The sequence below is a fragment of the Dendrobates tinctorius genome, unplaced genomic scaffold (assembly GCF_039654945.1).
Source record: "Dendrobates tinctorius isolate UK_male_01 unplaced genomic scaffold, ASM3965494v1 ptg000111l, whole genome shotgun sequence".
Lineage (NCBI taxonomy): Eukaryota > Metazoa > Chordata > Amphibia > Anura > Dendrobatidae > Dendrobates > Dendrobates tinctorius.
Genome location: NW_027361779.1, coordinates 9,086,204 through 9,110,920, shown reverse-complemented (window position 1 = coordinate 9,110,920; position 24,717 = coordinate 9,086,204). Strand labels below are relative to the sequence as shown.

At 42.1% G+C, this 24,717-nt stretch overlaps 1 protein-coding gene across 1 annotated transcript in view; it reads right to left on the bottom strand.

Moving 5' to 3' along the window:
- Nucleotides 1-24,717, bottom strand: part of MCHR2 (melanin concentrating hormone receptor 2) — a 549,146-nt gene that overhangs the window by 284,221 nt on the left and 240,208 nt on the right. The window lies entirely within an intron of this gene.

Sequence of the window (24,717 nt, the reverse complement as noted above, 5' to 3'; positions counted from 1 at the left end):
GATCCACAGTGTCAAATGCGGCAGAGATATCCAGGAGAATCAGCAGGGAGCAATGACCTTTCGATTTAGCTGTTATTAAATCATTAGAGACTTTAGTGAGAGCAGTTTCAGTAGAGTGTAAAGAGCGGAAACCAGATTGTAAGGGGTCGAGAAGAGAGTTATCCGAGAGATAGCGGATTAGACGGGAGTGGACCAGGCGTTCCAGGAGTTTAGAGATGAAGGGAAGGTTAGAGACAGGTCTGTAGTTAGCAGTGCAGTTCTGGTCCAGGGATGGCTTTTTAAGTAAAGGGGTTATGATGGCATGTTTAAATGAGGAGGGAAATATACCTGAAGAAAGAGAGAGGTTAAATATTTTAGTCAGGTGAGTGGTGACCACTGGTGAGAGAGACTGCAGGAGCTGTGAAGGAATAGGGTCACTGTTGCAGGTTGTAGGCCGAGCAGAAGCGAGGAGCTTGGAAACTTCTTCTTCTGAAACAGGCTCAAAGATGTCTAGTGAGCTTGAGGTGCGGCAGGGAAGGGGATCCAGGCACTGAGGAGATAGGGCTGAGATATCCTGATGGATGTGGTTGATTTTTTCTAGGAAATAAGTGGCCAGATCCTCACCGCTGAGGTTGGTGATGGGGGCCTGTACTTTAGGTTTCAGGAGGGAGTTTAAGGTTTCAAAAAGTCGTCTTGGGTTGTTGGATAGTGAGGTGATGAGGGTGGTGAAGTAGGATTGTTTGGCCAGATGAAGGGCAGAGTTATAGGTTTTGAGCATGAACTTATAGTGGATGAAGTCTTCTGCTAAGAGAGATTTTCTCCACTGCCGCTCTGCACACCTCGAGCAGCGCTGAAGAAAGCGTGTTTGCGTTGTGTGCCAGGGCTGCCGTTGTCTGTGTCGGGTCTTTCTGCGTATAGAAGGTGCTGCTTCATCTAGGGCATTCTTCAGTGTATTATTGAAGTGAATATAGTATAGTATATTATAGTATAGTATAGTATAGTATAGTTTAAACATTCTGAATCTCCATATATATTTCAGGAGGCAGACACAAATGCTCTCAGCCCCAATATGGACTAGACAAGAATATAAAAAGCTGTAAATGGGTAATGTATCACAAGTGTACAGCTGTATACAGTGTTGGTGTAATCTTAAATCTCCAAATGTATTTCCGGAGTAACAGACAGATGTTCACAGGCTCATTATGGATTACACCAGAATCTAAATAGCAAAACAGGGTACTGTATCAGAAGCTTACAGCTGTATACAGTGTTGGGCAAATTTTAAATCTTGGTGTATATTTGAGGAGTCACCCTCAGACGCTCACTCAGTCTGGATTTGACCATAATACAAAATGTTGAAAAAAAGGTAATGGATAACAAGTATATATAATAGGGTACAATTTAAAATCTCCATATAGATACTCCCGAAGTCACCCTCAGACGCTCACTCAGTATGGATTTGACGTAATGCTAAATGTCGAATAAAGGTACTGTATAACAAGATAGAAGCTGTATATAGTATAGGGTAAAATTGCTATCTCCTTATATATAGAAGGAGTAAACCACACACGCTCACTCAGTATGGATTATACCATAATAAAAAGTTTAGAACAAAGGTACTTTATTAGCAGATACCAGGTGTATCCAGTCAAGGGGTAATTGTAAATTTCCGTCTATATTTCCGGAGTCAGACACACACACTCACAGGCTCAGTATGGATTACACCAGAATATAAAAAGCAGAAAAAGGGAAATGTATTCGAAGTGTACACCAGTATACAGTGTTGGGGTACTTTTAAATCTTCGCATATATTTCAGTCTCAGTAAGCCAGTCCAGACTCTCCGCTACTGGAAACTAGATCGATACAAGTACAGACGGAAAGTCGAGTGCTTGCAGAAATTTGGGAATTACTAATCACGGGAAAACCTCCCAGTAGATTTTGCAGAGGCGATGCTGACCCTCAATTACTTTGTCTGTGGAGACAGCGAAAACGGTTATTTGTGAAAAAAGGATTGCTGTATCGCAGTAGCGTGGATCCCATCACCGTTACTTGTCTCCATCAAATTGTGATCACAGGGAGAGATGTAGACATGGTCCTCACTGCCTATCATGATGTGTCTGGTCACTTTGGAGTGCAAAAGACAGAAGCCACAGGCCGTAGGCGATTCTATTGGATTGGCATGAGAGGAGACATTGAAAAATGGTGGCAGGAATGTCACACGTCTGTGACTAGGAAAACTGTGAAAGCAGATCATAAAGCACCACTGCATCTGATTGTGAGTTGACGTCCATTGCAAATGGTAGCCATTGATCATCTGAAGGTAGAGGCCAGCAGGACAGGCCATAGCTACATCTTAACCATCATCTTTCAGTTCACCAAATTTGTAGTGGCCGTCCCTGTGAAGGATTTAACTGCCCAGACTACACAGCGGTGGAGCAAGGAGAGGTAAGTATTGCAACTTGCAAGTGCTGCGGCCATGAGCGACGGTACTGGCACAGGGCCCCTCATAGTACTCCATTGTGTCTGACGGAGAGTGGGCCCACCCCACCATCAGAGACACTATATTGTACTATGAGAGGCCCTGAGCCCATGCCGTCAGCCAAGAGTGGGCCCACCCACCTGTTCAAAGCAACAGCACTTGCCCAGGTGTGCCAGGTGGTGACCCCAGCCCTTGGGGGGGCAGCCCAGTTAGGGAGGTTTAAAAAATGGCATATGTTGATGTGTAGGCTGTACATTCAGCAGGTGCAAATGGAGGAATTGGACAAGTCCGAGGAAGAGGAGGACAAAAGCGAGCCAATTTTCTGGCAACCTATGTGTTATCAGGGGTAGGTGGGACAAAATCCTTTGAGACCCATGCATGGTTCATTTTAATGAAGGTTAGATCATCAACATTTTGGGTCGACAGTCGGGTCCTTATTTCTGTCAGGATTGGTCCAGCAGCACTGAAGACTCTTTAAGATAGCACACTAGCAGCAGGGCAAGCGAGCTCCTGTAAGGCATATTGTGTCAATTCAGGCCAGGTGTACAGTTTACAGGCCCAACAGTCAAAGGGGAATGACCTTTGAGGGACAACATCGATATGGGAGGAGAAGTAGTTTGTAACCATAATTGACAACTACCGTCTCCTGTCACTTCCAATCGATGCAGTATTACCAGTCGTGTGAGTGATACTTGAGTGGTACTTGAGAGGAGGAGGGTCGAATGCCTACAGCCAACTGCTTCCTATTCCGTGGGCTAGGCAGCACTGTTCCACCGCCGCTGTCCCCTGTGGAGCTGCATCCACCACATTAACCCAGTGTGCAGTGATGGACACGTAACGGCCCTGGCCATGCCTACTGGACCATGCATCTGTTGTGAGGTGCACCTTTCCACTTACTGATTCGTTGAGTGCATGGACAATGCGGTTTTTCACAAACAGGTGGAGGGCAGGGATGGCATTTCGAGAAAAGAAGTGCCGACTGGTTAGATCATAGCGTGGGACAGCATGGGCAATGAGTTATCGGAAAGCTTCGCTTTCAACCAAACGGAAGGGCATCATCTCTAATGAGATCAGTTTGGCAATGTAGGCGTTCAAAGCCAGTGTACGCAGATGAGAGGTTGAGTACTTTCTTGTCCTACTCAGAGTGTCTGCTAGGGTGAGCTGGACTTGAGAGCTGCACATGGGGGAACTAGCGGTCGACCAGACGGACTGAGAGGGGGTTGGTAATGGTGTTGGTGGTGATGGCCTAGATTCAGTGTTTCGTTGCAAAACCATTGTGATTCCCTGACTGCTTTGGCCTTGCGACAACACTTCAACATTTATTGCTGGTGGGTTTTTTACCGGTGGCGGTGGGCTTACAGTGGGGGAAGCGATGCAGCGTTGCTGGCTACCTTCAGTCGGAGCAGGTGCACATGTGGTACCTGAGGTTTTGTAGTCCGTCCACGCTTGCAAGTGCATGGTGGTTAAATGTCATGCAACTGGTATTCAAATTTCTGAGATTTTTTCCCTCAGCTAAAGGTCCTTCCGCACTTCTTTACAGATAACCTTTGCCTCATCAGTAGGATTTTGGACAAAAAAGTGCCACACTGCACTCTTCCTACTATAGTATAAATTTTCAGGGCTTGCACACTGTGCTAATTTGACCATCTGGCCAAGCTGTCCTACTATTTTGGTTTTTGTTCCACGTTTTTGGACAGCTACGGACCAGCCAGAAAACCGCTGCTGCGAAGTCGATGCCTGCTGTGGATCCTTCTCCTTATCTGAGCTATTGCCAGCGACACCCTCTTCCCCAATGGATACCAATCCGGGTCAACAACTGGGTCATCCATCACCTACTCTTCAATTTCATCTGCACCTTCCTCTGTGTCACCGTGTAAGGTGGTATTGTATACGGGAAGGGGCACCTGAGTTTCATCAGGGTCAGATTCTGGCTCAGTAGACTGTGAGGGCAATGTAGTGCTGTGGGTTAATGTACCAGCAGAATCTTCTAGCAGTCGCAGTGCATCAGTGCACTCCATGTCAGATTCATCTTGGACTGAGGAATTCTGGATTTGACTGGATAACCCAGGCATGGTATGTGAAAAGAGCTCCATGGAGTAATCTGAAGTGTGGGCTGCCGCATCCTTCACTTTTGGTGTGGGTGAAAGACCCAAGGAAAGGTGTTTTTCCTGACCAGAACCCTGCACTGATTACTCAGTGCTTGCAGATTTTGAAAGTTCAGAAGATGAGGCAATAGAGCTGGTGGCTGTTTCGGCAATGTAAGCCAAAACCTCTTCCTGATGCTCCGGCTTAAAAAGCAGTTTACCTACTCCCAGAAAAGGGAGCCTTACAGGCCTTCTTGTGCCAAATGATGACGCAGGCTCAACACCTCCTGCCTTAGCTGCCATTGTGCTTTTGGGGCATAACCAGCAGATGCACCACCACCACCATCAGTACCAGCTGCCCCCCGCGCCCACATTCGCGGCCTCTTCCACCATACTTCCTCATGTTTGTGAAAATGTAACAAAAATACCAGCAGATATATGTCTCAGTATGGATTTTACCGTAATCTAAACAGCAGATATACGGTACTGTATCAGAAGCGGACAGCTCTATACGGTGTATGTATGGAAAAATGAAATTATCCGTCTATCTTTTTACGGAGTCACACACAGATAGCATGTATTTGTCCATGATACCAGCCGGTACACGGTAGTGTGTGAGGAGCGTAGAGTTCTATACGGTATATGTATGGACATTTTTAAATCTTTGTCTAATTTTTTCCGGAGTCACACACACATGCTGTCTCTGTATAGATTTGACCATGATCAAACTGCAGATATACGATACTGTTTGAGAAGCGGACAGCTCTATACGGTGTATGTAAAAATGGAAATGTCCATATATGTATTTACGGAGTCTCACACACACACACTGTCTCTGTATAGATTTGACCAAAATCAAACAGCAGATATACGATACTGTTTAAGAAGTGTACAGCTGTATACCGTGTATGTATGGAAAATTTTAAATCTCCATCTATTTTTTTACGGAGTCACACACACATGCTGTCTCTGTATAGATTTGACTGTAATGTAATCAAACAGCAGATATATGGTACTGTTTAACAAGCGGACAGCTCTATATGGTGTATGTATGGAAAATTTTAAATCTGCGTCTATTTTTTTACGGAGTCACACACACACGCTGTCTCTGTATAGATTTGACCATAATCAAACAGAAGATATATGATACTGTTTGACAAGTGCACAGCTCTATACGGTGTATGTATGGAAAATTTTAAATCTCTGTCTCTTTTTTTACAGAGTCACACACACACGCTGTCTCTGTATAGATTTGACCATAATCAAACAGCAGATATACTATACTGTTTGAGAAGCGGACAGCTCTATACGGTGTATGTATGGAAAATTTAAATTCTCCATCTATTTTTTACGGAGTCACACACAGATGGCATGAATATGTCCGTGATACCAGCCAGTACACGGTAGTGTGTGACGAGCGTACACCTCAATACGGTGTGTGAAAAAATGAATGCTCGGTAACTGTGCAGAAAAACAGAATAAAAGTTTTTTTGCTTTGAAAAAAGCAATTTGCACAGCAGTGTGCACACAGCAATGCAGCTATCAGGTAGCCTTATAAGGCAGCTTAATAGCCACCAGCGCTGCTGCATGCACAAAAATCCTCCCTATCACTGCACACTAACTGTACAGTTGAAATCGCTATCAGCAGAAGCACAGATTTTTTTTTCTTTGTTACCTAACGCTATCCCTATTGAGAATCAGCGGCAGCAACCTCTCCCTATGCTAAGATCGGCAGAAGTAAAATGGCGGTCGGTGGTCAGGGCTTTTATAGCCACTGTGACGCCACACAAAGCAAGCCCAATCACACGAATGCCCTTTTCTAAGATGGTGGTGGCCGCTGCCCATGTCATAGCGTTGCCCACAGTGTGCGTTCTTGATGATTGGCTGAGAAAAGGCGCTGGAAGCATTATGAGAAACGCAACTTTGGCTCTTTGGTTGGCGACCTCATGGCCGACCTCACGCTATGGTTGGGTTTCGATCGGCGAAACCTGACTTTAGCGAAAGTCGGCGACTTATGAATTTGACCGACCCATTTCGCTCAACTCTATATGTGAGGATTCCCAAAGGATTTTAGGTTGCAATGTAGTGCCCGTAGTCAATAAGCTGTGTTTGCATCCTAGGTCATAGGTCTTCCAGCAGGACAATGACCCAAAACATTCTTCAAGAACTACCCAGAAATAGATGGAAACAAAGCACTGGAGAGTTCAGAAGTGATAACTTCCGATCCAGTGCCATAAAGTCTCCCACCAATAACTCTAACATACAGATGCTGCAGATACACTGTGAATTGAATTCATTACACTTTTTTGAATTCATGAGTACAGAACACTGTAAATCATCAGTCAGTGAGTGCATGGAAAAAAACAACAGCGAGGCTTACAATTTATAAGGCATTAATCTCTGATTAGATGCATGTCATATGCTATTCATACTGTCACACCTCACCATTGATGAATTACAAATAAGAGCTGTATTATTGTAGAATATAGAGGAGTTTGAATTTGTGAGTAAAGATGAGGGCAAAAAATATGAATCGGGTAACGAGTGTGTGAGGGGAGCCAGGGTCGTAGTCGTGGCTGACATAGATTGCTCAAACATACCCTGGTCTCCTGCCACATATATATAATATCCACTTTGCAGAGTACTTTCTTTAAAGACTTCTGTACCATCAGGGTCCCCTCTGTTCTGCTGTGGGTTCACTCCTATTGGTTTCACACAAAGAGAGACAGAGTCCAGTTTCTACTTGTAACTGACTTTACTTGAATTCTTTCACAGTACGTACAGCTCAGTTACAGCAACTTCACAGTGAACATCACAGTACACTTCCTTGTCTATGCCTGTGCTTTTCCCTAATTCTTCTTGAATGCTCCCGGGTCGTACCATTTCGTCCGGTACTGGAGTGTTCCTTTTGTCCAGCTTAACTACCTTCAGAAGTTCCGCTGTTCGTTTTGCCCCAGACATAAGGGCATCTGCCCACATAGTAAGCTGCCACATCTTGGTGCTGCCCTGCATTCTACTGCTGCTGTGTCCTTCAGTTCCCAAGCTCTGGATGGCTGGGCTCCTAGCTTGCAATGTTACGAGGTCCATTGTGTTGTCTGGGCTCTGTGATGACTCATGGAGTGGACCCTCTGGGTCGTGGAAGCAACCAACCAAGGGCGAGCTGACCTAGTGAGGACCATTCCCTATACAGGGAGTGTCAGGGGCAAGTCAAGGGGGTAAGGTACCACGACTGCTGGAACCAGATGGCCGGCTCACAGGAGACACGAATGACTGTGTCTGCAGGATGCAACTGGAAGTGTGCAGAAAACAGGAGTGTACAAAGCATGGTCACAGGGGCACACAGGGTAGAGGAAAGTACAGGGTGAGCGTACGGAGGTATGGAGGGTTCAGAACAATACAAGTCATGTGCACGGGAGTGCACTAGATACTGGATAGTGCAAGGCGAGTACACGGGAGCAAGTATCATGTGCACTGACTAGCACGTCCAGGTGCAGTCAAAGCAGGGCATGTGCAAGAGAGCACACCAGAGCAGAAGGTTAAACATAGCGCGTGCTAGAAAGCACACCAGAGTACAGGGTAAGGCAGAGCGCATGCTGGGAGCACGCCTGAGTGTAAGGCAAGACATAGGGTGTGCTGAGAAGCACGGCAGGAACATAGGACTAGAGCAGAGCACGAGCAGAGAAGCATGACAGGGCACAGCACAGGAGCCTAGGTTGTGTTAGAGAGCACGGCAGGGCAGAGTGCAGGAATTGAGCATGTGCTAGGAAGCACGGCAAAGCAGAGGACAGGAACAGAGCGTGTGCTATGGAGCATGGCAAGGCAGAGGACCCGAATACAGTGCGCAGCCGAGCAAGGACCAAACAGACCAAGTCAGGAAGCACAACAATAATCAGGCATCTCACATAGGAAGAGTTAGTCTGATATAGGGCATGAGCGCTGGGACTTCCGGGTCAGGTCCTTCAGGACCATAGAGACGATGTGGCTGCAGTCAGAGCCGAGAAGAGCACGCATGTGCACTAGCAACATTGTGCAGCCATGGGACTTGGCAAACAGCTTGAGCTCAGTAAGGTTTGATGGATATCATTTGTGAACAGCAGTTTTCAGCTCTTTCCACAGATTCTTGATTGGATTCAGGTCTGGACTTTGACTTGACCATTCTAATACCTGGATACGTTTATTTTTGAACCATTCCATTGTAGATTTTGCTTTCTGTTTGGGATCATTGTCTTGTTGGAAGACATATCTCCGTCCCAGTCTCAGGTCTTTTGCAGACTCCAACAGGTTTTCTTCAAGAATGGTCCTGTATTTTGCTCCATCCATCTTCCCATCAATTTGAACCATGTTCCTTGTCCCTGCTGAAGAAAAGCAGGCCCAAACCATGATGCTTCCACCACCATGTTTGACAGTGGCGATGGTGTGCTCAGCGTGATGAGCTGTGCTGCCTTTACGCCAAACATATCGTTTGGCATTGTTGCCAAAAAGATCGATTTTGGTTTCATCTGACCAGAACACCTTCTTCCACATGCTTGGTGTGTCTCCCAGGTGGCTTGTTGCAAACTTTAAGTGACGCTTTTTATGGATATCTTTGAGAAATGGCTTTCTTCTTGCCACTCTTCCATAAAAGCCAGATTGGTGCAGTGTACGACTGAGTGTTGTCCTATGGACAGACTGTCCCACCTCAGCTGTAGATCTCTGAAGTTCTTCCCGAGTGATCATGGGCCTCTTGGCTGCATCTCTGATCAATCTTCTCCTTGTTTGAGATGAAAGTTTAGAGGGACGGACTTGTCTTGGTAGATTTGCAGCAGTATGATACTCTTTCCATTTCAATATGATCACTGGCACAGTGCTCCTTGGGGTGTTTAAAGTTTTGGAAACCATTTTGTATCCAAATCCAGCTTTAAACTTCTCCACAACAGTATCACAGACCTGCCTGTTGTGTTCCTTGGTCTTCATGATGCTCTCTGTGCTTCAAACAGAACCCTGAGACTATCACAGAGCAGGTGCATTTACACGGAGACTTGATTACATACAGGAGGATTATATTTATCATCATCATTCATTTAGGACAACATTGGATCATTCCGAAATCCACAATGAACTTCTGGAGTGAGTTTGCTGCAATGAAGTAAAAAGGGGCTGAATAATATTGCACGCACCACTTTTCAGTTTTTGCATTTCCACAAAAATTTAAAATAACCAATAAACTTTGTTCAACTTCACAATTGTGTTCCACTTGTTGTTGATTGTGGCCACATGCGGATTATTTCTTCTGCACTGGTGTACCACACGGCCAATCCCTGATTGTAGGCTGGCTGTTTCATTTGGTATTTATGCACCTGTGCAGCTGCCATTTTACTTGGGTCCGCTACACCTTGTATTAGTGCAGATGCATTTAGACCTGTCTGGTTTGTATCTGAATTGTTTTGGAGGATTTTTTCCTCTTTTTGAGGTTTTCATGTTAGATTAGGACTGGCAAGTGTAAGGAAAATTGCTGATAAGAGCCTTATTATTTGTAATAGACTAGACTAGAATAGACTCTAACTCTAAAAAAATGAGTATTTTAATGTAGCAGTATCAAGCACTGTTATTTAATCAAATCCGCAGGGAAATATAGTGGAGCATTTCACATCTACTCAGCCTGATATGGAGGAGACTGGGATCTTCTGTATTTACTGTACAAACTCTCCTTCTCCTCAAATTTCAGACAGTATTACAAGGCCAGCAAAATTTGTCCACTACAGATGGACGAAGTTTCTATATAGCAATGCTATTTGTAACCAAAGTTTTTTGTGTGTGTTTTGAGGCTCCACTCTAGCACGATAAATGCCATATAAAATGTCACTGCTGAAAAAAATTGCAGAATTACAATACAAGCAAAATTTTTCAACTTCGGATGGATGTAAAGGACTGCAGTATCAATATAGCAATGCAATCTTTTTAATAAACCTTTTTTGTTTGGGGTTTTAAGGCCCAACTATTGCACACTAAATGCCATATAAAATTTCACAGCTCCAATAAAAATAGTGCATTACAATACCAGGCAAATTTGCACACCTCAGATTGATGAATGAGACTGCAGTATAAATACTGCAATGCAATGTTTTTGACAATTTCTTTTTTGGGGGGGTTTGAGGCACAAATGTAGCACACTACGTGTCATATAACATTTCACTGCTCAAAAAAATTGCTGTATTACAATGCCAGATAAATTTGTAAACCTCACATGGACGTAGAAGACTGCAGAATAAATATAGCAATGCGATTGAGATCCAACCAAGTCTGGCTGTATGCTTTTGACATGCAACTGCTGCAGTAAAAAAGGTTGTGTAATATTTCCATGCTCAGAAAAGTTTGCAGGATTAAGAGCAAAAAGATAATTATTATCCCTGAAAAGAGGTTTTGGAATCAGTTGCAGGCTGCAATTAACCCTATCCTGTCCTACATGATCCCTTCAGCACCATGTCTTCCTAACTGCTGCTAACAGCAGTATTAATATTGATTATAATTAGACCTAAGAAGGATTGTTGTTGTACTTCACACAAATATAAATGTGGTTGAATCCCTAGCTAAAACGCATCTACAATTCTGTCCCTCTCTCATCAGCATCTTTACCTGCACTGCTAGTGACCGGGTTACAGTGTACCGAGCATTGCATTACGGATCTTAAATAGACCTGATGATATTATGTAGGAAGCCAATCACAGTTATGCCATAACCAAGATGGATATGGCATTACAATGACTGTCAGGCAATCTCCACATGTTCATTGGTTGTCCTTGGTGGGGTTGGAACACCCGAACACTCAAACGACGGATCACCAAGCTACGACATTCCTACTTTTAACACGTCATATGTAGAGATGAGCGAATATTTCAATATTCAGTTCAAATTACAATCAGCAATTTTGCAACATTCGCCGAATTATTCGTTGAATATTAGCTAACTGCCATTGGAGGCAATGGGAGGCAAAAACAAATGCATACACAAAAGCTGCCAAACCACATCAAATTAGGGGCAGAGACGAGGAATGCGGCCTCAATTCACCCACAGCGCAAATTTTAGAATGGCAAAGCAGCAATCAGCCATTCATGAGATATCAGGTTCTGGGCCAACATTTACCGCTTTGAATTGAACTTCAAATTAAGATGAGGTGGATGAGGCATCGGTGTAAGCCTGCTGTACTGGTGGTCCTGATACCATATGCAACAGCTGAACTTGTTTTTATGCTCAGTCACACTCAGGTGACACAAATATCAGTTTCGTAAACTACTATTGTAAGAAAGATGAAAGAATAGTAACATGGGTAGTTGACTGAAAGTAAGTGGAGGTCTGCTGGTCTCGGAGGCCTACTTCTACAGGAAACGCACATGGAGGAGACCCAACCACAAACTACACATTATCAAAAATTAGTGTCAGACACCACCAAAGTGGCATCAATTTCACAAGAGAAGAACTAGTATAAAGGGGACGGATACATCTTCCACTACAACTAACCTAGCAAGGTGGTGGAACCACTGTGCCATAGTCCTCAGAAAGCATGGAGTGGAGTAACTAGGTGGCCAACCAAATCCGACCTCGGATAAGTGGCAGCAGGCAACATCACGACCCAAGCAGGGACAGGAAGGTGGTACCAGATGCTACTCAAGGGCTGACATAAATAGGGTGGAAGCTGACCCACTAGAGTGGGTAGGATGATACAACCTGAAGGAGGGACAAAGAATGCAGGCAGGCACTGTAGGGACACTGGAACCATAGGAGCAGATGGGACTGTCTGAGGAGCAGAAAAGCACTGGCAGATGCTCACTGGACCAGCTGTTAAACGGATGAGCTCCTGGCAGGTGTGAGCTGGACTAGCGAGGAACAGGAGAGGACAGGCAGGTACGGACTGGACCGGGTGTTAGACAGATGGGCACTGGCAAGTGCAGGCAGAACTGGGTTTTGAACAGATGGACACTGACAGGTGGATGGATGGCTGTTAGACAGAGGTGAAATGGCAGCTGCAGGCTTGACCGGGTGTTGAACAGATGGGCTCTGTCATAGGCAGGCCAGAGCACATGTTAGACAGACGAGCACTGTCAGATGAAGACTGGATCGGAGCTGGACAGATGGGAACTGGCAGGTGTAGGTGAGGCGGGATGTTAGACAGAAAAGCACTGGCAGGTGCAGGCTGGACCAGCTGATGGACAAAAAAACACCAGCTGATGGACAAAAAAACACAGACAGTTATGAACACATGGGTAAAGGGTAGACAAGCAAATAGGGGGCCTAGGGAATCTGAAAACTATTAAGCATGCAAGGCAAACTAACAACATTGCTCAGGCACCTCCATATTCGAGGAGGAGCCTTAAATAGAAAGTTTCACTCAGCTATTGGCTGGGGACAAATTGGGATGATGTGTGCAGTCTCTTTAAGAGGGAGAGAGAATGCATGCTTGAAACATGGTGCCCGGAGACCTGACAGTGGTGAATGCACCCCGAGCCTGGGCAGAAGTGGAGGAAGAATGAAGTGTGGGACAGGGACTGCAGTGGTGACAAAGTCGGCGCCTCTGCCTGGAAAGTAAATCAGAAAGCAGAGGGGCCGGCGCTACAGACACCTAATCAAGAGACTTCACATTTACTAAAATTAGCATCAGACACCACAAAAGTGGCATCAGGTTAAGTAGTGTACAACTAGTATAACCTCTTCACACCGAAGCCTGTTTTCACCTCCCTGATCAGGCCAATTTTTACACTTATGACCACTGTCAATTTATGAGGCCATAACTTTGGAATGCTAGAATGGATCCCACTGATTCTGAGTGTGTTTTCTCGTGACATATTGTACTTCATGATAGTGGTAACATTTCTTAGATATCACTTGCTTTTATTTGTGAAAAAAATGGAAATTTGGCAAAATTTTGAAAAGTTCATAATATTTATGCCCTAAAATCAGACAGTTATGTAACATAAAATAGTTAGAAAATAACATTTCCAACATGTCTGCTTTACATCAGAACAATTTTGGAACCAATATTTTTTTGTTAAGAAGTTATAAGGGTTAAAGCTGACCAGCGATTTTTCAACAAAATTTGCGAAACCATTTTTGTTAGGGCCCACATCATATTTGAAGTCACTTTGAGGGGCCTATGAGACAGAAAATGCCCCAAAGTGACACCATTCTAAAAACTGCACTCCTCAATGTGCCTAAAACCACATTCAAAAAGTTTATTAACCCTTCAGGTGCTTCACAGGAGCTGAAGCAATATGGAAGGAAAAAATGAACATGTAACTTTTTAGTCACAAAAATTATAAGACCCAATATTTTTATTTTCGCAAGGGTAACAGGAGAAAATGGACCAAAAAAGTTGTTGTAAAATTTCTCCTGAGTACACTGATATACCATATCTGGGGAAAAACCACTAATTGGGCACACCACAGGGCTTGGAAGGGCGAGAGCCCCTTTTGACTTTTTGAATGCAAAATTGGCTGGAATTGAGAGTTGATACCATGTCGAGTTGGAAGAGCCCCTGATGTGCCTAAACAGTGGAAAACCCCCACAATTGACCCCATTTTGCAAACTAGACTCTTCAAGCAACTTATCTAGCTGTGTAATGAGCTCTTTCAACCCCCAGTTGCTTCACAGAAGTTTATAACGTAGAGTCGTGAAAATAAAAAAATCACATTTTTTCCAACAAAAATGATCTTTTAGCAAAATTTTTTTTATTTTCACAAAGATAGCAGGAGAAAATGGATGACTAAAGTTGTGAAATTTCTCCTGAATAAGCTGATGCCTCATATGTGAGTGAAAACCACTGTTTGGGTGCATGGCGGGGCTCAGAAAGGAAGGAGCACCTTTTGACTTTTTGAATGCAAAATTGGCTGGAATTGAGAGAGGATGCGATGTTGTGTTTGAAGGGCCCCTGATGTGCCTAAACAGTGGAAAACCCCCACAAATGACCACAGTTTGGAATCTAGACCCTTCAAGGAACTTATCTAGCTGTGTTATGAGCACTTTTCGTCCCCTGGTGCTTCGCAGAAATTTATAATGTAGAGCCGTGAAAATCGTGTCTTTGTCATCGCCATGCAGAATACCAGTGTAATGTAGAGTATATCAGCACTTCAGTATTGCCGAAGCTCTGGTTCTCTGATTATGCCCATATGCAGCACAATTTTCCAAAATGTCATCATATCTGCTGCATTTAAAGGGCTCCATCTGGTGTATGGTGATGTGGGATTTTGGGTGAAAAATTGATGGGCATACAAGTTTGCCTGGGCCTCCATAATATTTATTATTTCCTCACTGAAAAAGAATTTGAAGAAGTCAATTTCAGTATGGCCAATGGGATTCTTGAACTGCCGATGAAATCCGGAATGACGGGCTGAAAGTTTTCAAGGGGTGCAATCCATATAGGATTGATTGCTACAGGAATTGCCTGGGTCATAGGTCGCCATGCTAGGGGTCCTTCCTCACTAGATGAGGAGGAGGAGGAATATACGAATGCGGCATCTTCCTCACTGTCTGAATCCGTGTCGAAGGCAAGGAAAGCATATGCCTCCTCTGGTGAATCTTGATGAATGGGCCATTTTTATTTTATTTTTCCAAACCACGTAATGCGTGGGGCTTGGGTATAGGGTACTATTTATTATTAAAAAAAAAGAGAAATAAAAAATGTAGACGAATCAGAAGAAAAAAGTTTTCAAGGGGTGCAATCCATATAGGATTGATTGCTGCAGGAATTGACTGGGTCATAGGGAGCCATGCTGGGGGTCCTTCCTCACTAGATGAGGATCAATATACGAATGTGGCATCTTCCTTACTGTCTGAATCCGTGTCGAAGGCAAGGAAAGCATATGCCTTCTATGGTGAATCTTGACCAATGGGCTATTTTTATTTTAGTTTTCCAAACCATGTAATGCATGGGGCTTGTGTATAGGGTACTATTTACAGTCATATGTTAAAGTTTGTAATAAAGTAACTTGGCACTCAACTGAATGATCCTTTTTGAAAATAAGTTTTTATTGTGGCAGTCACAAAGGACGTTTCGGCCTACAATTGGCCTTCGTCAGTCTGCTGTAATTCATACAAAACAACATACAGAAGACAAAATAAAAATTATATCCTCAAATTGGTACCATAGAGTAACATATGTGTTTACAATTCATATATACAGACTTAAAAAATAGTGAAACACAATAACTTGTGGAGGCATACACAGAAAACCAGGTGGGGGGAGAAAGAAAAAATAGAAAATGGCGGCCTACCCGACTGCTGCAGATGATGAAGTTAAAAGTGGAGAATTATATAAGATCCTATAGTGAAAGAAAGTGCTTTGAGATTGTGTAATTGAGTGAGCATGGCAATAGAGTGCAGTACTGGAGAAGTCATACCTATTACAAGGCAGTGATTTTGGAGGTTACTGCAATGACCAACTGTCTATAACACGTGTAGTGCTCTATCAAATATAAAGAGATGAGTGAATAATTAGTAGTAGCTCATTATGGAAAGAGAGAAAGATAAAGAGATGAAAAAAAATAAAAAAAAGTTTTTTGAATATACACCTGGTGAATCCGGAAGAAATTGGAACAGGCAATGGAGCTTAAGTCTCTAAGGGCTTTATGCCTGTAAGAGTTTATGCCTAAAAATGGAAATGTACCGATATAAAGTATAAGTATTAAAAATAAAAAAATAAATAAAAAAATATATAAGAGAGTGTCATATGAAAATTAGTACCTGGTGGGTATGGGTTAATATCTTTTGATACTTGAACCAATTAATGTTAGAGAAAAATAAATGTCCTAGAATACGTTTTCATATAACAATGATGAAACATCTAATATTTTGTCCAAGTTGAATCTCCCCAGCGACTTCCTAAAGCTACCACCTAAGGAGACCAGAGGGAGGGATCTCGAACGTGAGCTACGCCGTCAAATTGACTATGAACTACATTACGCTACCCTGAGTGAATACCTACGTGTACAAAGGATCCCGAGGGGACTAAGAGTTCCTCTTCGCCCAACCTTATTCCGGGAGTCTACAGAATTTTGTCAGAAATTCGAGTATATACTAAACAAATGCTCGTTTGATCTAATGACATTGACTATTGAACATTTGCAGCAGGCTATAACCACATCAAAAGAATCCATAAGTAATATCGAATCGCAATTAAGTACTATAGGGACTGTGGAAGAGCTCTCTGAGTTAAAAACCCACATAAAGACAGTAACTGATCAACATAGAAGGGGTACAGAGAGCAGGAAAAGGGCTAAATTTCAGAGAGATACGGATGACTACGAACAAGGTCGTGTTTACCGGTGGCAGTTTAACCCTAATCCCCGTCCTTTTTACAATAGGTCTGAATTTAGGTTCTCAACTGAGTTATCATCATCTGGATCGGAGGTCGAACAACGTGAATATTTCGGTAACCAGAACCGCTTTTTAGGACAAAGGCGGAGAAAGCCACGGGGAAGAGGATTCGCAGGGGCAGAGGAAAGAAGAAATCCCAACTCGAACAGAGTGACTCGTTCTCAGGTACGAGTCAATTGGTGATAAACATTTCTTCCAGGGTGTTAAGTATAGCTGAACTTCGTTTGCTACAGAAGGGTTTGTCCTTTTGTCTGTCATACAAACTGTATACGTTCAAAATGGACATGGAATTACAGAGGTTTTATCGTTCGTTAAGATTGAAGGTACACTTTTCTAAAAGTGATGCATTGAAACCTGTATGTTCACCATCCAACGTAGATCATTGTCTCTTGTCTCTTGTCTGCCAACAGTTTGGGTTTACGTTGCAAAAGTTCATATGGAGACGTTTATAGATTTCGTGAACAAATCTTTTGACAAACTGAGACAGGATATGAGTAATAACAAACTCCATTACCCTTCCAATTTAGACTCTACTGATTTCCAGGCCCTACAAACTTTACAACGTGATCAGAATATTATAATTAAACCTGCCGATAAGGGTGGAGCCACAGTAGTTATGAATAGGTCTGACTACATGAAAGAGGTTTACCGCCAACTTAACGACACCACGGTCTACACTAAGTTAGAGAAAGACCCCTTACAAGAAACAAGGGAAATGATCAAGGGAGTTCTAACTGAATTTTGCTACCGCAAAATAATCGATGCCCAAACAGTAGATTTTCTAACGAATGTACACCCTACCATTCCTGTTTTTTACATTTTACCAAAGGTCCACAAGAGTTTAGAGAACCCCCCAGGACGCCCAATAGTCGCGTCCACGGATTCCATTTTGTCCCCTTTATCAAGTTTCATTGAGAAAGTCCTGACTCCTCTTATTAAAGATACGCCCTCCTTTATCCTTGATACAGGAGATTTTCTCCGGATAATTCGTGAATTGGGTCCTATACCAACTGAGGCAATATTGGTTTCTTTTGATGTGAAGGACCTTTACACCTCCATTCCACATGATAAAGGCATAGAGTGTGTCCATAGCTTACTAACTGATGCTAACACACATAGAGGGATAACGGATTTAATTTTACGCCTCCTTAGAATTGTCCTGACACGCAATTACTTTATGTTTGAGGAAAATTTTTATCTACAGACAAGGGGTACGGCCATGGGATCCAACATGGCGCCTCCCTACGCCAATGGTTATATGGCTAAATTTGAGGAAGAAGTAGTTTACACGAACATACTTTTTCAAACACATTGCCTCTTATGGAAACGTTATATTGATGACGTATTTTGCATTTGGACGGGTTCCCATGACACCTTGGACGAATTTTTCAATAGCCTTAACACATCTTGGACAGGCCTCACTTTCACCATTACTAGTAGTCAGCAACAGGTCAGTTTTCTAGATACGATGATCATGAAAGATGATGAGGGCAATCTCAGCTCTGATCTTTATACTAAGGCCACTGACCGCAACAGCCTCCTCCATTTCTCTAGCTTACATCCACCGGCCATTAAGCGAGCTATTCCAAGATCTCAATTTAAAAGGGTCCAGAGGATTGTCTCTGACCCTGGGAAACGCCTATTATGTTTACAACGAATGGAGTCTAAATTCAAGGAGCATGGCTATCCTCAAACCATACTGACAGAGGCACTGAATCCACGGGGTATCACTCGTACTAATGTCGTCTCACGGGTACCATTCGTCCACACTTACCACCCGTATGTTAACATATTACACAAAACCATAAGGAGACACTGGAATTTATTGTCCACTGCTCACCCGGATATTCCAGAGTTTCGTAATCCATTTCTTCCCTGCTACAAAAGACCCAATAATATACGAGACTCTCTTATTAGAGCTGACATTGGCCCTAGACAGAGGATTTCCACACAGAGATTCCTACAAAATCCCCGTATGGGCACGTACCCTTGCCTGCATTGTCATCAATGCAATAATATACAGAAAGGCGATGCATTTTTTCACCCACATTCAGGTAGAAAATACGCTATCAAAGATTATTCCACATGCAACACCAGTTATGTTGTTTATCTCATTAAATGTCCCTGCGGGCTCCTTTATGTAGGTGAAACGAACCAGGCCATCCGTGACAGAATAAGTAAACATAAATCTACCATTAGATGTAAGAACCTACTCCCCCTTTGTCCTAAAAAACAGTTCTGGGTACCGAAATATTCACGTTGTTCGACCTCCGATCCAGATGATGATAACTCAGTTGATGACCTAAATTCAGACCTATTGTAAAAAGGACGGGGATTAGGGTTAAACTGCCACCGGTAAACACGACCTTGTTCGTAGTCATCCGTATCTCTCTGAAATTTAGCCCTTTTCCTGCTCTCTTTATCCCTTCTATGTTGATCAGTTACTGTCTTTATGCGGGTTTTTAACTCAGAGAGCTCTTCCACAGTCCCTATTGTACTTAATTGCGATTCGATATTACTTATGGATTCTTTTGATGTGGTTATAGCCTGCTGCAAATGTTCAATGGTCAATGCCATTAGATCAAACGAGCATTTGTTTAGTATATACTCGAATTTCTGACAAAATTCTGTAGACTCCCGGAACAAGGTTGGGCGAAGAGGAACTCTTAGTCCCCTCGGGATCCTTTGTACACGTAGGTATTCACTCAGGGTAGCGTAATGTAGTTCATAGTCAATTTGACGGCGTAGCTCACATTCGAGATCCCTCCCTCTGGTCTCCTTAGGTGGTAGCTTTAGGAAGTCGCTGGGGAGATTCAACTTGGACAAAATATTAGATGTTTCATCATTGTTATATGAAAACGTATTCGAGGACATTTATTTTTCTCTAACATTAATTGGTTCAAGTATCAAAAGATATTAACCCATACCCACCAGGTACTAATTTTCATATGACACTCTCTTATATATTTTTTAATTTATTTATTTATTTTTAATACTTATACTCTATATCGGTACATTTCCATTTTTGGGCATAAACTCTTACAGGCATAAAGCCCCTAGAGACTTAACCTCCATTGCCTGTTCCAATTTCTTCCGGATTCACCAGGTGTATATTCAAGAAACTTTTTTTATTTTTTTTCATCTCTTTATCTTTCTCTCTTTCCATACTGAGCTACTACTAATTATTCACTCATCTCTTTATATTTGATAGAGCACTACACATGTTATAGACAGTTGGTCATTGCAGTAACCTCCAAAATCACTGCCTTGTAATAGGTATGACTTCTCCAGTACTGCACTCTATTGCCATGCTCACTCAATTACACAATCTCAAAGCACTTTCTTTCACTATAGGATCTTATATAATTCTCCACTTTTAACTTCATCATCTGCAGCAGTCGGGTAGGCCGCCATTTTCTATTTTTTCTTTCTCCCCCCCACCTGGTTTTCTGTGTATGCCTCCACAGGTTATTGTGTTTCACTATTTTTTAAGTCTGTATATATGAATTGCAAGCACATATGTTACTCTATGGTACCAATTTGAGGATATAATTTTTATTTTGTCTTCTGTATGTTGTTTTGTATGAATTACAACAGACTGACGAAGGCCAATTGTAGGCCGAAACGTCCTTTGTGACTGCCACAATAAAAACTTATTTTCAAAAAGGATCATTCAGTTGAGTGCCAAGTTACTTTATTATTCACTTGGGTCTGGGTAACCTACTTGTGCACCTTGTAGTAGTGCCACGCTATACTTTACACGATATGTTAAAGTTTGGGCACCCCTATTAATGTTAACCTTTTTTCTTTATAACAATTTTGGTTTTTGCAACAGCTATTTCAGTTTCATATATCTAATAACTGATGGACTCAGTTATACAGTATTTCTGGATTCAAATGAGGTTTATTGTACTAGCAGAAAGTGTGCAATCTGCATTTAAACAAAACTTGACCAGTGCAAAAGTATGGGCACCCTTATCATTTTCTTGATTTGAACACTCCTAACTACTTTTTACTGACTTCCTGAAGCACTAAATTGGTTTTGTAACCTCATTGAGCTTTGAACTTCATAGCCAGGTGTATCAAATCATGAGAAAAGGTATTTAAGGTGGCCACTTGCAAGTAGTTCTCCTATTTGATTCTCCTATGAAGAGTGGCATCATGGGCTCCTCAAAACAACTCTCAAATGATCTGAAAACAAAGATTATTCAACATAGCTTTTCAGGGGAAGGATCCAAAAAGTTGTCTCAGAGATTTAACCTGTCAGTTTCCACTGTGAGGAACATAGTAAGGAAATGGAAGAACACAGGTACAGTTCTTGTTAAGCCCAGAAGTAGCAGGCCAAGAAAAATATCAGAAAGGCAGAGAAGAAGAATGGTGAGAACAGTCAAGGACAATCCACAGACCACCTCCTACTAGCCAGTTTCCTACTCCACACTGATGAGGGGCAATACCCCGAAACAGCTGTCTGTGGATCGATACCATGTTTAGCATAGGTGGTTTCCTTCATTGGAGACTGCCCTTCCCTTGGTTGTTCCTTCCTGGGGAAAGACCTGGCTAGTCATTGCTTGTGTTGAGAAACATGTGATGGTGTCTCCGCGGCTTGTGTTTTGCATGTTTTTGCATATTACCCATAAGGGATGGGGGCATTGCTCTAGAATCACTGTGTTGAGAAACATGTGATTGTGTCTCCGCAGTGTTGGATGTTGATCTCCATGAGTTCATTCATCCTCATTTTTCACAACCGCATGGAAGACCAGGGAGAGCAAGTGGCAACATCACAGAGATGAGTATAGGCTTTTGAATGGCGATTTAATCCACGAACCATGGATTGTGGAGGACGCCAAGTGTGGGTACAGTGGATATGAGTCATTTCTCCTCAATTACATGTGGAGTTTATTTTCGAAAGGAAGACATGGATTATGCTCTGAGGAAACTGGATGATAGAAAGCTTTGCTGTCATAAAGGTAAGACCTCTTACATTTGTGACTCTGCTTAAAAACAGGATGTGGACTGTTCCCCATAAGTGGAGAAGGATGATAGGAATCCTATCACATCTGGCTATTTAAGATGGGGGAGCAATGTGGACACACAGCATTGTATCTTAATTAACCAGACGCCTATTTTTAGCAAGCCAGAATGAATACACTGTTATCTATATGTTAACTTTTGAATTTGTGTGTTTCTTTCTGGCTGGTCAAGAAAGCAGACTTTTGCTTTTGTAAGCCAGTAATATTGACTTGACATTTGATATAACATATTGTACTCTTATCCTTGATGACTAGTGATGTTTGCCGATATGCTAATTATGCATTGTCTAGACCAGATAGTTTGTTGGCTGTGAAAACAGAGGAAGAAAAACAATGCAAACAGATTAAATAATCAAGTAATACTATTTCATCTCATTTCCATTCTTATCCTTTATATAAATAGTAAATGAAGAACACTTGTTAATTACAAAAAGAGGTTACAAACCTCTGTATAGAGAGACAGAGAGAGACAGAGATTCAGCCAACACATCTAAACATCCAGAGGACTCTACAGGATTGCAGCCAAGTCATATTGGCTCCATCACGAGGGACACAGATTCATCAATTTACAAGTTGCCAACCTAGGGGACCCCGGCCATAGTTAGAAGAATACAGATCTGCTCCATTGACCATTGCTGAACCATGGATATGTTTAGGAGAAAGCCAGAATTGAGACCTGCTGGTCGCTTGGCTCCATGGAGATGTTTGGAGAAGCCAGGTTGTGACCCTCCAGTCAACTGGCCTTGTACCTGAATGGACTGTGATCTTCCTAAGCTGGTTGTTACCTTCTCTGTCTGCATTCCACAGGTGTGGTAGTCGGACCTGGAAGATGAAGCCAGGTTGTGAACCTCTGCTCAATTGGTCTTGCACCTAAATGAACTGTCATCTTCCTATGCTTGTCATTACCTTCTCTCTGTGTGCATACCACATGTTTTTAGGCGACTTTGGAAGATTTGAAGTAACAGCTGCCATTATCCCAGTGAGTCAGCAGAAGGGCGAGACTCTGTAATGTGCACCATCTTGGGATATTTTACTGGGACTGTTCTACGTGTTATCTGTCTTTTCTGGTTCAATAAAGCATTGCCACATTGTTTTACCATCACCCTGTGTTGTCTTAGTAGCATTATGTCCATGATAAAAGGAGAACCGGCATTCAGTGGGACGATCCCTGGTCCATGTGGTTTCGGCTTGTGGACCTGGGGGGCCAGTCTACACCCTGTGTCTCCAAAAAAATGTTTACAGTCTTAGACATGAACTAATGCAAACCATAAAAGACACTGAAATCCCATGTTCTGAGTAAGTGAAATGCGAAAAATGCCAAGAAGGGTAAATACTTTCTCAAGCCACTCTGTGGAGTTATAAGGAGGAAAATGTTTATGCTTCTAATATAAGAGGTAGTCGTAATATAATGTGGAGTATAATGTGGAAAAGCATCAATGATGGAATAAACTTAGTATTATGACATAAATAAACAAGTTTGCTTCGCTATTGGGTACATGTAAAAATGATTCTAATAACATTTACTTTTAAAGCTATTTCCATACCATCCCTTCTGAAATAGTAAGAAAAAGATTTGAAGAGTCCATGGTCTACTTCAAAGACTAGTAAATGAAAAATTACAGCTTTATGCTGCAGAGAAATCTTATTTCTGGATGAGGTATCATTTTGTTTTTAAAACATCTTAATTAGATAAACTGCACATATTAACATTTCTGTTATCTTAGATCAAATCATTAACTTCTTTATTTTCAAGACTTTAGGAGGAGGTCTCAATTATAAAAACTGAAATACAGAAGCAATACCATAGAATTATTTTCTTAATGACTTCTAAATAACTGTAGACCTATTTTTATATTCATTAGAAAAGTTTTACAGTAAAACTTTTATGAAGTGACAAATTTTTTGCAGGCTAAAGAGGTATTTAGTTTATTTTGATTTACATTTTACGTTTACATTATTCTAATTATACATTTTGTACCTACAGTAAAGCATCTACTTTTAAAGCAAGCATCTGCCTTCTGCACAATTAATAACTAGTGATGGGTGAGCACTAAAAAGCTCGGATGCTCGTTACTCAAACAGAGCAATTCCCGATTTTATGATGCACATTTCGAGTAACTAGTCTAATGGGAACAATTTTCCAGCAGACCCTTCAAGAAGTCTGGGGGGCAGTGAAAAATGTAAAAATGGATGGAAAAAATGCTGAATGGAAAAAAACCCTGGAAGCAAGCATTTCTGACTCCCAGATCACTGTTGAGCACAATGATGTCACACTTTTCTTCCACGTCAATGACTGACATTCAAATTCAAAGAGAAATTGGAGTTTACAAGAAAAAAATGTTAAGAAACATTATTCCCTGTATAATGACTTGTATATAAGGGAACATTTTAAAATTAAAAAGATTTTAAAAAATATATAATTTAAGCAAGCCAAAATTTAAATTTTTATGAAAAAATGTGAAATTTCAGTGAAAGTTATGAAGGAACCAAGAACTGCCAAAAATTAGATGGAGGAACGACTCAGATACATTCTATATTTAGACATAAAGGAGGGCCTCATGCACATTCTATTCAAATTGTCTTGTAGTGGTACTGCTACATTCACACTGCGCAAAGTCGACCAGAAATTACAAGCAGGGTCATCCATACACCCTTGACGGCACAAACTGTAGTGCCTCATTCAAATATTGTGAAAGAGTACTGTTGGTCCTCCTACACCCATAAAAGCTCTGCACACAGTGCAACGCTGGCCCAAAATTAAAATCAGGGTCATCTCTAAACCCTTGAAAGCAACAACTGGAT